Source organism: Leptidea sinapis, chromosome 2, assembly GCF_905404315.1.
Source record: "Leptidea sinapis chromosome 2, ilLepSina1.1, whole genome shotgun sequence".
NCBI lineage: Eukaryota > Metazoa > Arthropoda > Insecta > Lepidoptera > Pieridae > Leptidea > Leptidea sinapis.
The window spans coordinates 28,696,595-28,710,729 of NC_066266.1; positions in this window are offsets into that span (position 1 = coordinate 28,696,595).

Sequence of the window (14,135 nt, forward strand, 5' to 3'; positions counted from 1 at the left end):
CTTTGTTTAACAATATATTTTTAACATTCAAAATAAATTTATTTTTGGTAAGGTAGGAAATATCTAAGCCTGTGAAAGACATATTATAGAGGTTGGGAATGCGGCTCGTTAGACGATTTTGAGAGTATCTCGAGTAACACTGTGTCTTAATAAGAAGGGACTTAGAGTGATAGTCACATCTTGTTTCCCAGGTGGATTACAGATCACCAGCTAGTATGCAGTACTTTAGTATTCATTAGTACTAATCGGAACAGCAGATGTGAAACAACACATTAACTAACTGGAGAAACTCTTCCACAACCTCAATTTGTACTCAAAATATTACATTTCATTGTTCTTTTTTAATTAAATGCTTTTATCTATATATATAAATAAAATTGGAGTTTAATTTTTGAATTGTTTCTGTGATATTTCTGTATATGAATATATATACTGTACAAACAGCAAAATAACATTTTTTAGAATTTTTATCTGTCTTTCTGTTTGTTCCGGCTAATCTATGAAATGGCTGGACCGATTTTAACAGGACATTGGCATGTAGCGGATGTAATAACGAGTATGTTTATTTCAGAAAAAATTCTTTTAATAAAATAAAAGTTATGTGGCAATGTCCAAGAAACTCGGTTAAACTTTAAAAATAATTTATATGGCAAAACAAAATTTGCTCGGTCAGCTAGTTTTAAATTAAATATTTAAATTATTAACAAATTGAGATTCTTTCTTAGTATTATTTTGCACAACCATGCTGCACTAATAGTAATGTAATGTATGAACACAGCTGACAGTCACGCCGCAAGGATTTAAAACTTATACCATTTCTGTAACCTTCTTATAATTAGATTTCTTTGGTTGGCGATATAAGGTAGCCTGTCAGATTAGATGGTAAGTAGTAGCAGCCTATATGTACCATAACAGAGATATATTGATGATAATTTACTAAGGAGATTGTATTTGATAAGACTTCTTCGTAATATTGTTGGCCACAACACTAAAATTGAATTTTATACAAAAATGACTTGAATTAATTATGCTGGTATGCATGGGCTTATTTCAACAATTCAAGCCCATTAGTTTTTAGTCAAATACTCTCATCCAATAAGAGTTAGTCAGTTTCAAACACAACCTTTGAATTCCTTCAACAAAAAATGTAAGTTTGAATCCAAAAATTAAAACAACTTAGTAAATGATAGGGGTTGAATTGAATTGACCAGATGAGAGTCAAATGCCCCAGCCTCTGTATTGGTTCTATACATTATACTTTAGTATTGGTTATAACAATTATATATAATTAATAATAGTATAAGGATATAAATATTATATTATATCAAGGTCACAATAAAATAATAGTCTGTGTTATTAATAAACATGTAGTAAAGTTATTCCAAATTAAAAAAACATGGTCATTATCTTAATTTTTAACCGATTTCAAAAAGGAGGAGGTTATCAATTCAACAAGTATTTTTTTTATGTATGTACACCAATTACTTTGAGATTTATAATCTGATTTCCGTAATTTTTCGTTCGATGCAGTATTCTGCAGTTGGTCCCTTAGAAATTTTAAATAGTTTGGCCCAGTAGATTCATTTTATGAAAATTTTTGTTTACCTTTATGATATTATTGTTTTTTATATAATTGTTGTTTGTTTATGTTTATGTATTTTATACTTTTCAGTTTTTGAAGTTGTTTTTTTTTGAATAAGTAATTTTAAACTTGGAGTAAGTTTACACTGTGTTTAGTAATAAGACAGTTAAAGAATACGAGTATTTTGTTACCTGTATACAAATGCACAGTAGATGTAAAGTAAATGAACTTTAATTAATTAATATAGTTGTGTAACTATGATAGATATATGTAATTGAATGTACTAGAATGAGGTTGCAGAAGTTGTAAAGTAAAAATAAGCTGAATAATTTTAGAACGTCAAAATAATAGACCTTAAAATTGTTAGTATCCGGTTGCCGCGCTTTTCCCTTGGCTTGGTATTGGCGTGATGCAAACAAATTGTTCAATCCAGCGCAGTAAGTTTCATCTACTTAGACTGGGTAAATAATTCTTGTGCTTTATTATTCGCATCAATACGTAAACAACCCGGCAAGTATTTTGATTGCATTACCTTTTTTATTTTGATATTCATATCGAAATCGTGATAGAGCATAGACATAACCTTGTTTCATTATTTCAAACACAGCGTCGAAATATTATGATTTTATTTCGTAACGCAATTTTAGATATTCGTCAAGAGGAAAACAATCACACAAGCATTAAAGCACAAAGAGTATTAATGAAAAGCAAAAATATTAAACTCACCTTCATCTAGGTTCCGCCATCACAGAGAATGAAAATTGTATTACATTTTGATGACGTATGTCGGATGCTACTTGCTAGCCAGAATCTCTGTCTATAGTCTAAGTCCATAACGTAGAATGAAAACATACTCAAGAACTCAAGTATTTCGTAAGATTTAAAAAAATAAATTAACGAAGTGTCTAGTCGTCCGCCAAACGGACAAATAAAATGAATTATTTAAAAATATCCAATAATAATGTAATTATTGTCGGATGAATTACAATAATTATTGTGTTTTTGGAACGAAGTTCCGAAGGGGCGTTGCGGAGGGGTACACTAGCCGGTCAAAAACCTGCGTAACGTAAGATTAAAGCGTAAGATATTTGAAATATATTTAAAATAAATACTTTTTTGAAACACATATTATTTGTCTTTTAAAATATTTTCACTGATGTTCATTTAATTTAAAGCATAAGTTGTGAGTTGTGATGTATTATTAAGTGTTATTAGCATTAGTTGTTAACCTTTGTGGTTTTTTTAGATGCTAAGTTGACCTAGTTTTATATCGGTATATGTAATATGATAAATTAAAAAAAAAAAAAAAAAAGTGTGTTCAAAAAACACTTTGAAAATGGTATTTACATATTTTGTAATGTTTTTGTGGAAATATTTTTAAACAAAATTTTAATGAATGTTGTTTTTTGAAAATACTTTTATTTTTATTTTTTATAAACAATATTTTATTGAATGTTTTCTTGTTAATATATTTTTAAATTTTTCTTTGAAATGTTTATTTGAAATATTGACGGGAAACTATGAATTATTTGTTTTTAAACTTTGTCCGTTGTAGTTTCACTTCTACCACAGTCTTAAGAATCTGTTTCCTAAAGTCTATTCTATTCTATTCTTATTAGTGGCTTCTGTGGAAAGGGCACCACAACTCGCCAATGTCACGTTTTAGTAGACCACCAAGCTCAGAGAGTGTCATTAAAAACATTATGGGTATCATTTTCGAGGTTTTCGGACGTGTCAATTATTACGAATTCTATTTTGAGATCCGAGATGGCGGATGTCACTTTCAAAATAAAATGAATATGGATATCATTTTCAAGGTTTTCCGGAGTGTCACTTATGAATACGACATCTATTTAGAGATCCAAGATAGCGGATGTGACTTTTTCAATAAAACAATATGGGTATCATTTTCGAGGTTTTCGGGAGTATCAATGGTGATTATGATATCTATTTTGAGATCCAAGATGGCGGGTGTGACTTTTTCAACAAAGTCGTGATTTTTAATCATATTTTGATCAAAAATATTTGAATTTGAATTTAGGAGTGTTGATTGGCTTCTCTTTAAATATTGGTTGTTACATGTATAAGCCCAATAATTAAAATCTTACTTACTTCATAACCTAACCTAACCTAACATAAATAAAATAAAGGTGATAAGATAGTTTTGTAAAGTAGTTTGATTCATTGATCATAATTAAAATATATCCCTGAATAATTATTTTGTTTATACCTCGAATAGAAATTGAAATTAATATTTTTATAATAAGAAACTTTGTTCCTATCTGGTGGCACAAATAATATAAAATAAAACGAAAGCACAGTAGGAAGAAAATAGACATCATTGAATGAATTTTTCAATTTAAGATACATTTTAGAAGGCAATTAAAAATGTGTTATTGGGATTTTTTTTAATAAATAAAAAATATCATAAAATTAAAAAAAAAAACACATTCCAAGAGAAAAACTAGCATCCATGGTAATAAATAAAGAAAATATCACAGGAGGAAGACGTTCAAAAATTTAAGCGGACGACTAATTAATTTTATTCTTAGATTTTATTCATCCGTACTCCGATTAGCGGTTAACTAGCAACAGCCTTGAAAAAAAAAAATAACTGATAAAAAAATTGTAATTAATCGTGATTTTTTAAGAAGTCAAACCAATGTTTTGAATAAAGTCATGGCAATACCTAAAAATTCATTTTTAAAACTCCAGTCTAATTTGTCATAAAAAAAAATACAAACCCTCTCAAATATATTTTTTTAAATTAATAGTAAAATAATACGAAAAAATGGAAAAAGGAAAGAGTAAATGTCTGTAAGTACACTACATAACATAAATAGTAGATATCTATTAGTAATAAAAACATTAATTTTATTTAAATTTGAGTTGCTTAAAATCAAATGTATCCACTTATCACCAAATGACAAAAATATGAATAAGTAAAAAGTAATACATAAGCATAAGACTTTGAGAATCTCAGCTGAATAAACGTAACTGCACTGTGTATCTTAAGAAGATTTTAAACGTACCAGAAGGCCATGACTAGCCGCAGTTCAATAAGATGTTCTCACTAAAACTAAAATAAAATTGCGCTAATTTCTTTTTTATTCTGCCATGAACAGATACGAACATAGATCAAGTTAAATTTTCTTTTCACAAACGGGGTGAACCGTCCATTTTTCACGTATTTAAGGTCATTTCATTTGGAAGCATGATAGGTCAGAATTCATTCTTTTAATATTTTTTTACCATCAATTATAAGTCTCACAAATCAATAAAAATAAATAACAGTGCAGTAATGTTGCCAAAACTTCATTCAAAGTCACAGGAAAAAGGCTCTTTGAAAGAGTGACTTTTAGAAAACAGGCATTGCAAAAGAATGTGGGTGACGGAGGCATTTTTGAGTTGGATTTAGTATCCTGTAGCAACAATTAGGAGGTAAAAAATATTGTACTTGATAGAGCTTTAGTCCACGAATATAATTATTATACCACTCTTATTACAAAGTAATGCAACGTGCCGGAGAAATAAGCATTATAAGTATTATACCTTACCTCAAATTATGACATTTTTAAGGATTGGGACATTATAATGGAGAGGAAAGAAAGAGAAACGCCTAGAATTCGTTCCTAGCATTCGCCGGCCGCTGCCGCGGCCCAATACGCTCGGCGCGTTCGTTGTTAAACCTAACCAATTACCTTGTAATAAGTGGTATCATTATAGTCGTGGACTAAAGCTCTATCAATAACAATACTTTTTACCTCATAATTCGTGAAATGGAATGAAAAAAAAAATATTTACGTAAACTTACAAAAAGTATCTGTAAGTAAGACATAAAATATTCTCAAGTGAGGAAAAGCGTCAAAAAGATAATTACGTAAGTAATTAAAAATACGTTAGTGGATGCTACAGGATCGCAGAGACTGCATATATGCAGATATGTATGGTACCCGTACTCCAAAGTTCTTTATCCTCAATATATTCCTTAATATTATAGTAATCCTATTAAAACAGTTTTTATATATGTCTTAAATGTTTTGTCAGGCAATTCTGTTATGGACGTGGGGAAGCTCCACGTCCATAATAGAATTATTCCATTATAGTATCTAACAGAATTTCCCAAAAATGACTTATTTGCCTTAGTGGTCCCAAAACTGGGTGTAGCAATTTTGTGTTTATGTCTGGTATCAAAGTTATGCTATTGACACTTTTTAACATATTTATGCATATTTTCCTAGTATACATAATATTTTGATAGATATATTCTGGTGGCACTGTCAGTATATTTATTTCTTTACACAGATTTCGTAATGAGTCTCGATTTTCACGTGCTACGGGATACTAATTTTTAATCGCCTTTTCATATCCACTCATTATTTGGGCATGTGTCCCATTGTTTCGCAATGTAGACAGGTGTCCGCCAACGTCTCTGACCACGCGGAAGGGTTCATGGTACACGAGTTAGATCACCCATGTGATGGACTGACCAAGTCCTGACTGTGCTGCTTATGACTGGCGGGCCTTTTATAAGTAGCTAATAAATTATTATAATATTTGTTTGATGCGATTACTTAATTATAACGATAATCATGACAATATTCACGAAGCATCCTTACACAAACAATGAATTCAAGCTGTAAGGGTTGATGCATTTAATATACGATAAATTTGATACAGGTAAGTATTTTTAATATTTTTTGTGAAATATTTGATATTTAAAAAGCATTTATTTCTTTATTACATATTGTATTGGACCTTACAAACTAAATTGTTGTGTAAGTTTCTTGTATTGATCATGCGTCATTTGGACGGTTGGCTTCGAGCGCTGAGGCGTGTTTCTCGAGGAGCGGGTTTGAGTTCCACATCGTATTTGAAATGAATTTTTTTATAAGTAATAGATATATAATCATAGGTGTACTATGATATACCAGATGATAAACTTTGAGTAGATGGCATAGATCCACATATCAACTTGAATACCGTAGAGGGGGCATGAGAGTATGCAAGAACATCATAATGTTTTCCATGGTGGGAAACTCAATTTGACTGTCTAATTGAATCCATAACCATCTTCTACATCAAAATCACAGTAATATTTAACCTTTCCGGATCGGCGCGCTCCGCCGCTCTATGTACACCTTAGATCGGCAAGCGTTCGGCGCTCGCGCAGCGTTTTCCCCGTGCGTATTATTTTACGTGTAGTTATAAAATGCTTATAACTAGGGTGATTTGAGTGACTGAAAGCTATTGAAACAAGCTATAAGACCATGTATATATCATTCATATTGTCTTTCTTTTTTATTTCACACAGTTTTTTCATTCGACAATAAGTGTAAAAATAGGTATATTTTAAAATAAATATTGTTATTATTGTTAATTACTTGTTTTATTTATTTATTACTTATTATATTTATTTACTTATTATTACGTTAAAATCTCTCTCTACTCTGTGGTAATATCTAACAAAGTCTGACTTTGACACTGAATTTGGTTGTTACAGAAAAATGCGGAATCACCCTCCTCTCTGGTCGCGAACTAACATACGAAATAACAAGAGGGGGGTGGCCATGACAACTTCAGTCATCGCGCCCTGTGACCATACCAAGTTTGTAATGAATCTTATATACCCACCTGCTACTAAACTTCAGCTACCAGTGGAAGGCTCCTTTGCACAGAATGCCGGCTAGATTATAGGTACCACAACGGCGCCTATTTCTGCCGTGAAGCAGTAATGTGTAAGCATGACTGTGTTTCGGTCTGAAGGGTGCCGTAGCTAGTGGAATAACTGGGCAAATGAGAATTAACATCTTATCTCTCAAGGTGACGAGCGCAGTTGTAGTGCCATTCAGAATTTTTGGGGCTTTTCAAAGATCCTGAGCGGCACTGCATTGTAATAAGCAGGGCGTATCAATTACCATCAGCTGCACGTCCTACTTGTCTTGTCTCTCATTTTCACAAAAAAAAGCAAAAGTAATTACAAGGTCAAAGCTCATCAGGACAACCCGGCTCCCGAACCGCATCGTTAGGTGTAAGCAGGGCTGCTAGCTTTATAAGCGATTTCAAAGGAGAACGGACTTCCAAATAAGAGTATCATTTATTTTATATTTCTGAAACGGTATTTTTTGTACTTTGCATCACCTAACAATTTTCATTTTTTTTTAAAAATGTGTAAAAAACGGTATTTTCTCTCTATTAGTGTTACATATTATATAGTACACCTATATTATATATAGTACTTTAATAATCTATTTAAGAGTACGGTTGACAACCCTAGGTCTAAGGTCTAACACATGAACACGATACGATATTGTGTCGTGGAAATATCCAACGCGCGTTTATCGCAGCAATTCACATTGACACGACATCGCATGAAGTCGTGTTGTATAAATATAAGTTGCATGCACGGATGCTGTATTAGCTGTCCAACACCAGTGACATTCTGTGTTCATCTACTCGTTCCTCGTCCGTTCTCCTAATACCAACAGGAGAAGAAGGTTGTCTATTGCAGTACATTTTAATATGCTTTTATTAGCTGAGCGTAAATTTCACCTATTTTAAGACGTCGAATTAAAGTGAATTTTCGCATTTTAATAAGGACACCACCTGTAGTGTTTCATTGGACTGGCCGCTAGTCAAGATAAGCTTTAATAGAAAACCAAACTAAAACACAAGTCAATCTCGTTTTTCATTTTGTTAGGGTGACGGGCGCAGTGGGATGTTATCGAGGTCATTTCATAATACCTATATTATACGTTAGCTCGTATTGTACTGTCTTATGAAACTTTTATGGGTAGGCTGTGATGCTTGAAATTATTTGTATTCATTGGCTAATCTCGCTTAAACTTACATATATTATATCGGCTTATAGAAAAGTTTAACTAAATAATTCCACCGCGATAACAAACCACCGTTCGCATGTGATACATCTCGGTAGGAATGTTAAAGTAAATTAGGAGTCACAACAAAATATGGTTTTCATGAGTACTTACGAACTGCCAATCTCTACAATAATAATTTATTACCTACTTAGACTATAGCGGTAGTTAGTGCTGCGTGCAAAAATTATAACAAAACTAATGTATTAAATAATTCAAAAATACTTACCTACATAGTTTTTAAATTAAATAGTTTTCGAAACTGTCATTCCATACCGAAAACCGCTTACGTTTTGGCATTGGGGAGTGCGCGGCATTTGCCACTCTGTATAGTGTATACTTATATATATCGTGTAACGGTCCTAAGTCTGACACTTCCGTGTAACGCTAAAATCTGACGTATAGCTTGGGTAAAGAGCTTCGCTCGCGCTACGAGAGGGATATCACTTAAAAATTACAAAGTATTTATTCACCTGATTTCTGTCGCTGAATTCCAACCTGCCATAAACTCAAATACGAATCTCATCCTTTTAATGTTCTTCACAATTCGGTTCGTACAGAACGTTTTCCAAGTACTACTGTCTGGTGAACTTTCATCCACCTTCAATGCCTCGACATGATAGCTGAACTGTATTGATGGTTAGTTAAAATAAAAAATCAAGTAGATATGTAATCTTTTATTGCCATTGCGAATATTTCTTGAAAATCCAAAATTTTGAGTGGCTCTACAATTGTGCTCGTCACCTTGAGACATAAGATGTTAAGTCTTATTTGCCAAGTAATTTTACTAGCTAGGGCGCCCTTCAGACCAAAACAATAATACACATTACTGTTTCACGGCACAAATAAGCGCCGTTGTGGTACCAATAATCTAGCCGGCATCCTGTGCAAAGGAGCCTCCCACTGGTAAATGCCCTTGGTCCCATCTTGCGACACCCTTGGGTCTGGGACTTTTAAGAAATGGTTGTGTTAATAGCTTGTCCTTCTACATGGGGCTTCTTTTCATCTATTCATTATGCCAGATTTTATTTTTAGACCCATTAAGCGATGAGAGGACTTTCAGCTAAGAAGAGCAGTTGCTTAGTAGTTGCAGGGTATTCATTAGCTGATGAAATTCTAAAATTCAAGTGTCGGTAACAGGCGAGTCGCGATAGGGCGAACATCGGACCGCAAAGTATTGTAATATATTGTATACCAGATACAAATGAAAATGTAGATACGGTATTATATACCTTTATTTAGTGGAATAACATTTTAAACCCTTTTTTAAGGACATGATAAGAAAATATGAAAATTGTAAAAAACTAGCTATCAATTTAGCCACTAAGTTCGACTCAATATACGTATGTATATTCTATAGAGGTATATATATTAGAGATGAAACGGATAGCAGTTTGGCCGGATACCGGATATTCGGCCAACCATGTTGCCGAATAGCCGAATATCCGGCCGCCGGATATCCGGCGGAACTTAGCCGTTTGGAGATCTTATTGGAATATTTGTAAATGTCTTGTGAAGAGTCCTCAAGTAGCAGTTTATCTTCAACACCGGCTAAAAAGAGTAGAGGAAAGGAGACAATGTCAGCTGTGTCTCGCAAAGCTCATGGCACGTTTTGGGATTGCTTTGATGAGGTAGCAAATGAAAACAATACTGACCAGGCTCAACGTGAAGAAAGAAACGCGATAACCTGTGAGATGGATTTTTATCTCAAGTCAATGCGAATTGATCGCAATCGTGACCCTTATTCTTGGTGGGCAGCTAATGCCAAACAATACCCAAATTTAACAAAGTTTGCCAAAATCTATCTTTCAGCACCTTGAAGCAGTGTGTACAGTGAAAGACTTTTTTCTGAAGCTGGCCTTATTTATGAAAAGAAGCGAAACCGCTTGCTACCTCTCAATGCAGAGAAAATAGCATTTATCCACCATAATTTGCCTTAAGTTCAGTATGAGTACTATTACATTCATTTACTATGGTGTGATTCAAAATTTACAACTAAAACTAATTCTATTTCTTATATTTATAACTAAATAAAGCAAATAATTACTTAAAAATATATTTTTATACAGATTTTTTTTAATTCGGCCTGATGCCTATCCGGCCGAATAGTAGGTAGTTATCCGGTACTCGGCCGGATAGTATTAAGGCCGCCGGATAGGCGGGATACCGGATAGTTACCGGATATCCGTTTCATCTCTAATATATACCAATATCAAATATTGTTCGATATTAATGGACGCCCAAGACACTTTTGAATTTGCTGTTTTTGTAGCTTACTCCTTAAGAATCGATTTTCATATAAGGCGTCCGGTATGAGAGAAATATGGAGAGTAAAACCTACTCATCAAATGGGATAGTAACGTTATTGGTGCGCATCACTTCTCGCGCACCTTTTACTTTTCAGTTGACGTGACAGTCTAGACGCTCGGTCCCTATTTTAGTTGTATTGCAGTGATACGGATAGCAAACATCATTTTTCTTATCATGTATTTTGAAGCTTTATTATATTATTGAAACTGATTTATTATTTTAATTAACACGCTTTTATTATCTTCTGCTGTATGTCTGTTTGTAACCGTTCAAAGACAATCGTTCTTGAGGAGTAAACAACAGTCGTGCTTCGGAGCTGACACACACACTTTTTTCTCAAGAACTAAACAATAAAAAACTGGCTCAAGACTCTCGGTTCAGTTTCTCACATTAATTTTAGGCTTTGTGTTTTATAATTCTGAATTTTATTTGAAACCATACAATAAATAGGTAGCACTAAATTATTATCAGATGTTTTTTTCTGGACCTCCTTAAAATTTTCTTGCAGTGTCTGGACCCCACCTAAAACTACTTGCCGACCTCTATACTAAAAGATAATGTTTCCAGTCAGTCGGACACTTGGTTGAGACCGCGGGCATTGACTCGTGGGCGAGACCCGTACGCGCCTCATCTCAAATACGGCATATTTCCGCGACGATCATGCAGGTACCTATGTGCACTATTAACATATACAGGCTATTTTGATGGTAAGTAATTTCGTAGAAATTAATACAAAATTATGAATGCCAAAGTCATATATTTTACCATTTACCAGCTTCAGGAAAGTTAAGCTTTAAAAAGAGAAGAAGCGGCAAGAAAGCCATTGCTACTCTCTTAAAACAATATTTAAATTAGCATCATCATTTTACATTTAAACTATTTTTTATTTTAATATAATAATCCCTCACTTTTGGAATTAATTCAAATTTTTATAACCAAAATTTAAAAACGATGCGTGACTTGAGCGCGTAAATCTTGGTACCTATGTCTTGTTCAACTGTCAGTCTGTGGCTGAATCTACAGGATCTACTTTACAGTTGATTACTTCTCAACCCTAATAGTTGAATATTAGGAAATTGACTTGAGATGTCGCTCTAATTCAAAACAATTTGTTATTTTAAGGTGATGTTGTCACTTTTAGGATTAATTATACAAATTATCATTATTTTCAAATAGAAAACTGATAATTATTAACACGTCTATCAAACCTGATGGCTAACTTTAAACTGAGAAAGAATACTCACACTCAATATAGTTGATTTGTCTTACATTGTTTTACACAACTACCCTCATTTCCATTAATAGATCGAGACATTGTTGTATTCACTAAAAGTTCTGTAGCACTATTACCAAAATCGAAATACGAAGTTTAGGTTTCCTTTTACGAAAGTGTTTGGGATCCTAAGGTCGATACGAATTTCGCGATTAGACATTTTGTCTATTTTTTACCTTATTCCCAAATTTACTTGATATTTCCTTTTTCCTTGTTTGACATTATTATGAACTACAACTTCACTTTTTATGGTTATGTCTATGGTTCCGAAACGAAATACGTCCGCACTATCCTACTATCATAGTACTTCGGATCCCGAAGTACTTTGATAGTAGGATTTAATTCGAAGATCGTCGTTCTTTCGTTTCGGACCGAAACTTCGGCTTTCGATTTTAGTAGTAGACCCCCTGTTAATGTAACAGACGACGAGAATAGTTTCTTGTATGTTCTTCTCACGAGCTCAACTTTTTTTATAGTGACGATATCGCTTAGTTTAAGCATAATTAATTAAAGTTTATTTGACTTTGAAGAACTAATCAAATATTTTAATGTTTTTTACTAATTGCAGACCTGAAGATAAATCGCAGATGCTGTCTAAATCTTTTGACGGTCAAGCGCTTAGAGGGACAATGGATGACGAACGACCGAATGGTGAGTAACGTTGGATCTAAGAACGTATGTGAGGGTGAAGTGGTAACTGCTAGTCGAGTCCTGGTGGAAGTTGAGCACCACGGCTTTTCTACCAGCAGCTCCAGTGTGACTGAGTTGTGTTGACAGTTGTTGTTCCGCAGTGGCGGAATATGTTTATTGCCGCTCTAGTCCCTATCTGATATGCCGCCCTTTTTGATCAACAAAATTCTTTATATTTTGGTTAACAATTGTTATTGAAATAAAGCTTTTATTTTTTACATGACTCATAATATGAAGCATTAGAGTGTGCTCTATTTTTTATTCAAATATAATTATTAAATAATAAAAGAAATATTAAACTGCTAAAGTTTATGTTATGCTAATAACAAATAATAATAATAATTTTATTCCAATTATAATGTAATATGTAAATCTCTTCTTCCTGGCTTTTGTCCGAGCAAAAGCATCAACTATGCCATCGTAATTAATTTTTGAACTAGTTAAGCTTAAATAGACAGTAATGCCAAAGCATTAAGTCTAGCTTGGCCCATGCTTGCATGTAAATAAGTTTTAACCCTTTTTAAGGTGTAAAAAATCTTTCTCCTGAACAATAATTGGTAGCGGAAATACTCAAAAAATACGCAGAGCAATGTCTATATTCGGATAAGCATCTCGAAGATTTCGAGAATGCAATCTATGTACATCTTCCGTATTTGCTGGGGAATCTTTGAGCTGACATTGTAAATAAATACATGCATTCCCTTCTTATGTCTTTTCCAAATCATTAGGATACTTTTTAACTAATTTATTCGCAAGTTTTTTCAATTCAATCCTATCTATGTCAGATAAATTATCAAAAAATTAAAATATTCATAAAGTTTTTAATAAGCACTTTTACGTCCGGTCAATTGTATGCTTAAAGTATCTAAAATTCGGTAATACACATTGGTGCAAAAATTTTCGTGACCAGGTGAAGGTATTTTTTTATTCACCCGTGACTCATCTGCCAGATTTTTTCTGGTTTTCTTGTGACCTGTATCATAAAGATAATTAACTTGAACTGCAGACAGTGCTTTTGCTTTTTCTTCATATTCAGAGTATTGTTTGTCCCTCATATCTTGAAGAAATAATGCCAAAGAACCATAAATTTGTACAACAGATGTTAAATCCACATGAGATTTTTATTTTTATGGAATAGGAGGACAAACGAGCGTACGGGTCACCTGTTGTTAAGTGATCACCGCCGCCCACAATCTCTTGCAACACCAGAGGAATCACTTTAAGGAAGGTGTCCCGGAAACACCGCACAAGGAAGCACATTCCACAGCTTTGTAGTACGTGGAAGGAAGTACCTTGAAAACCGCACTGTGGAGGACCGCCACACATCCAGATGGTGGGGATGATATCCTAACTTGTGGCGTGTGGTGTGTAGGTGGAATTCGGCGGCAGAAATCAGGTTAAA